Below are 4,699 nucleotides of genomic sequence, written 5' to 3' on the forward strand. Positions count from 1 at the left end.
GGCGCCAAACTGGTACCAACAATTATGTCTCACCGTTCTGACAACATATTCACCACTGGTCCGTAGAGGCCAGTTGTTGAATTGTGCTCTGTTTTGACCTTCTTTGTACCAATGATTTACCCCCTCCCTATTTATTCACAACGTTTATGGTATTACCGTCTACATACAGTGTCATAAATTCGATATCATGGTCATAAATGTAGAATTGTAGGGGATGAATGAATTAATGGTCTTTATTGTCATTGATATAGTACAGGTACCAAACAACGAAATTTGGGAGGGGGGGGCTCCACTGGTGCTAGGAAAAAAACTAAAAAACAAGAAGGGAAAGGAGCTGGTTTACATAAATAAAGGCTATGTACACTATCCACTATACTATACTATACAAATAAAACACTGTGCTGTACTCTATGCTATGCTATACCTATTCTAACATTTCCTATTCTCTGAACCTTATGTACCCTAGGGTTGTCATATTGCACATAGTGTTATTGCACATTCATTTAAAGTGACATGTCATCAGTTGACATGTCATCAGCATGTGATTGCAATTTGTTCCTGTTCGCGGATGACTCGGCTCTGCTGGTCTCTGACAGGGACATATTGCAGGTGGAAAAAGCGCTAAGCACTGAACTGAGTAGAATCTGCATCTGGCTAGCTGACAATAAACTATCAATACACCTAGGTAAAACTGAAACCATCCTATACGGATCCCCATCTAAACTCAGAAAGGCTGAAAATTTTAAAATAAAAGTGGGTAACATTAATATCACAAGAAAAGAGGATATTACATACCTGGGCTCCATCTTAGAGGCAAATCTTTCCGGAGATAAAATGGCAGCAAAAGTAATCAAAAAAGTAAACCATAGAACTAGATTCTTGTACAGGATATCCTCACTTGTCAGTAAAAACACACTGAGGACCCTATCAGGAGCTCTCATTCAATGTCACTTCGACTATGCCGTAACATCATGGTACTATAGAACCACAAAGGCCCATAAAACAAGACTCCAGACAGCCCAAAATAAACTGGTTAGGCTTCTGCTAGGCCTCAACCCTAGGACACATCTAACCGCTGCTCATTTTTTGAGCCTTGATTGGCTACGAGTAGTTGACAGAGTGCAGCAGCTTGCACTGGGCCTGGTCTTCAAGATACGCTACACCACAAAGACACCCAAGTACCTGTCAACATACTTCCAAAAAGTGAACAACGTCCACACATACAACACCAGAGGAAGCTCCACGAACCACGTTCAACCGCGTTGCACCACAAACAAGGGGTTAAACTCGTTTGCAAACTATGCAGTAAAAATGTGGAACGCCCTTCCTATAATCTTAAAGGAGTGCAAAACACTGCCCACCTTCAAAACCACTCTCAAAAAACATTTACAGGAGGCTGCAATCCGTAACTGGACCCTCTAAATCAAAAATCAGATTAAAAGACCCGAACTACCCACTGTACATACTTTGTGTTTTGTCCCCCGCCCCCACCTGTGGTGTATGTCCCCACCTGTCCTACCCGCTGTACATACCTTATGTTTTGTTGTATTGTTCTTCCCATGATGGATGTGTGTTTATCTTGTAGATAGTAATAGTTATTTGTCTGTATTATCTAGTAGATAGTACTAGCTTTTTTGTCTGTCTTACATGTAACGATGAATTGAGAATCAAGGACCCCAATTGAAATAAGCCAGTGGCTTTCTTGGGTTTTTATCCTGTTAGTTGACCTTGTATGTAATATGTACTTTCATGTACCTACTTCTGCAAATCTTCTAATAAAGTTTTCAATCAATCAATCAAAGTGTCGCAGTTTGCAGGTTTGAAATGTACACATTTGTGTTTCAGTATTACACTTGATTTCAATCTAGTAGCTGCCATCAATTTGTCTAGATTGTCCAGGGCCTAGAACCTAGGTCTTTGCTGTGTTCAGGGCCTGAATGGCCCTGGGGTAGAAGCTGAGCTTCAGTCTGTTTGTCCTTGCGAACATGGACAAACATGGACTGTGCTCGAAGTGAAACTTGGGTAACATGAAACCTAAGCACTCCTACTGCACATAATCCAGCGTTATCGAGTTTGTCTGGCCAGAGGTTGAATCTCAGGTCTCCAGGTACAACAGTAGGTAAGAATGAGCATTATAATGCTACAACATGATGTTATTCAGTATATTTTGAATGATGATTTGAACAGCAACATAGCGTCATTAACTGTTGATTAATTTTATTCACTTTGTTGTGCAGCTCATATTGGCTGAGGTCTACTCAAACTCTACTTTTAAGAGGCGTCAGAATGGCGGAATATGTGATGTACCATGGTACAGACAAAAAGAGTGCAGAACTGATCAAGAGAGATGGATTCAAGCCATCAAAAGAAAAAGGCAGTATGCTTGGCGCTGGGGTTTACGTTAGTCGAGACATCGAGAAAGCGATGAATTACCCTCTTGATTCAAAGAACAGACCTTCTGTTCCTGAATCTGAGAAAAGAGTACTGGAACTCAATGTGAAGGTTGGGAAAGTGAAGATCATAGACAAGCAGGGCCACCCCATGCAGAAAAACTGGCATGAGAAAGGGTACGACACTGCCTGGGTTCCACCTGGTGTTGGCATGGTACGAAGTAACAAGGAGGAAAACTGTGTGCATGATCCTGAGAGAATCAAAGTCACTAAGGTTTTGAAACATAAGAACATGTAAGTACAGTGTCGATTTCATACTCACTTCAAATCACACTTGATTTGACCTTTTATTAGTATGGGACAACAACGTCACTTTTTCTTCGTTTCTATAGTCAGAGACGTATAGTTGAGTAAACATTCTGACTTTATACCAAGTGGTGGTGGGCAATATCACCTCGCTTATTATTTAGTGTGCTTGCAGGAATACTTCACAAATAACAGATGGGTGAAAGCTAGTTTTTACATTTTGTAAGCCTCTCTCTGTGTGTCTCTCTCTCCCTCTCTGTCTCTCTGTCTCTCTCTCTCTCTGTCTCTCTCTCTCTCTCTCTCTCTCTCTCTCTCTCTCTCTCTCTCTCTCTCTCTCTCTCTCTGCAGACCAAACCCTTCAGACTGACAGTGATCTACTCACAAGCAGAAGACTGGAATGAGGATAGGCCGACTCCAGCTTCGAGGGGCCTGCATGCTATAGGTCACCATTTACAAAAGTGATGAACACATTACATTATATTCCATGACTATATAAATACTAATAATTCTATTTCAGAAATATAATTGATCATTCCCTTGATGTCTTATGCATGTTTTGATTGTTAATGAAGTAAGAACGTTGTGTTTAGACTTTTGTATTGAAGGTTGTAATGTAATGTGATAATGAAATCGAATTCTAATTCGAAAGTTAATTCATGTTATAGATTGACCTCCAGTATTTCAGATTCCTTTAAAACATTCTCTTCATACACCCCCATATAACAATAGGAACATCACAGTGGCATGACTCCAGCCATCTGTATACCCCATGATATTTAAATCCTTCATTATTTCAGTCTCCTCCTCACTCCAGAAATGCTGGCCCCTTGCTAGTCACCATCGTGGTTGCTATGCTGTCCCTAGCAACAACAACACAATTCAGAATAAAAGTCTGAAAAAAATAATTTCAGAATATAAGTCAGGAAAAAAAGGTTTCAGAATAAAAGTCTGTGTGATTTATACTTTTATAATTGGGTTCAAATCTTCATTTAATTTATACTTTTGTCCTTGTGTTGAGATTTGTTTCCTGTATTAACTGTAATTTTCAATTAAATGTACAAAAGATGGCCATCATTGGATTTCTTGCAGTGCATCAATAGTTCATCAACTTCAACTGGGTTTTCTAGGTTGATGGGTGGTCTGGGGTGGGGGGGGGGCAATGATATTCTGTCATGGGCCCCAGAATCTCTAGCGGCGCCCCTGCACACACGCACACACACACACACACACACACACACACACACACACACACACACACACACACACACGAATAATGAAACCAAATGATAAAGATATGATGTAATTACACACACGTCAGAATCTGTGGTATAGCTTTATCCTATCATACATTCAATATATTCCATATTCAACTCAATAGCCAGAATGATTTGAAGGTTACCTAAAAGCATGAACTATGTGTATGAGCACATCTGGCAGTAATACACCTCCCCACACCCTCCCAATGGATCACATGAAAATGAGATCAGCCGACAAGCGGCTATGGGAGAACTTGAGCCTATCCCCAGTAGACTAGAATGATTAGGTGAAAGTGACATTTTAGTCATTAGAATCACAGTAGCATCAGCCAAAGAAGAGAGTGCGGGGTTTGGGGGTCTTAATGTCTTCCAGATTTTTAGGCATGTCAGTCAAACCATATTGATGTATGGTTTCCACTCCTGCACTCTTTCTCTGTTCTCCAAACCCCTCTATGTTTGCTTTGGGTACTGTGTGAGCTATTAGTGAGTGAATACATTGATTATCTGTTAACATGAGTGAATATACATATGATGTGTCTCCTTAACTCATACCTTCAGTTCTTCCTATCACCTGTCCCAGCAATACTCTAGGTACTTTCCACACCCCAATGAGTCACACAGATAGTAATATGAGTTAGATAGGCAAACTGATACATGAAAAAGGGGATAGATATGCATAATTGGAGATGTACACTGATATATGAAAAAGGGGGTAAATATGAATATGAAATATGCATGTTTGAATGA

At 40.2% G+C, this 4,699-nt stretch overlaps 1 long non-coding RNA gene across 1 annotated transcript; it reads left to right on the plus strand.

The window, feature by feature from the left end:
* Window positions 1-2,068: 2,068 nt before the first annotated feature.
* LOC308169752 lies at window positions 2,069-3,765 on the plus strand. The gene is made up of 3 exons (XR_013937770.1): window positions 2,069-2,119; window positions 2,238-2,684; window positions 3,045-3,765. It is a non-coding gene; the product is annotated as an uncharacterized lncRNA (long non-coding RNA).
* The last annotated feature ends 934 nt before the right edge of the window (window positions 3,766-4,699 follow it).

The sequence above is a fragment of the Nansenia antarctica genome (genome assembly GCF_963989245.1).
Source record: "Nansenia antarctica genome assembly, chromosome: 13".
Lineage (NCBI taxonomy): Eukaryota > Metazoa > Chordata > Actinopteri > Argentiniformes > Microstomatidae > Nansenia > Nansenia antarctica.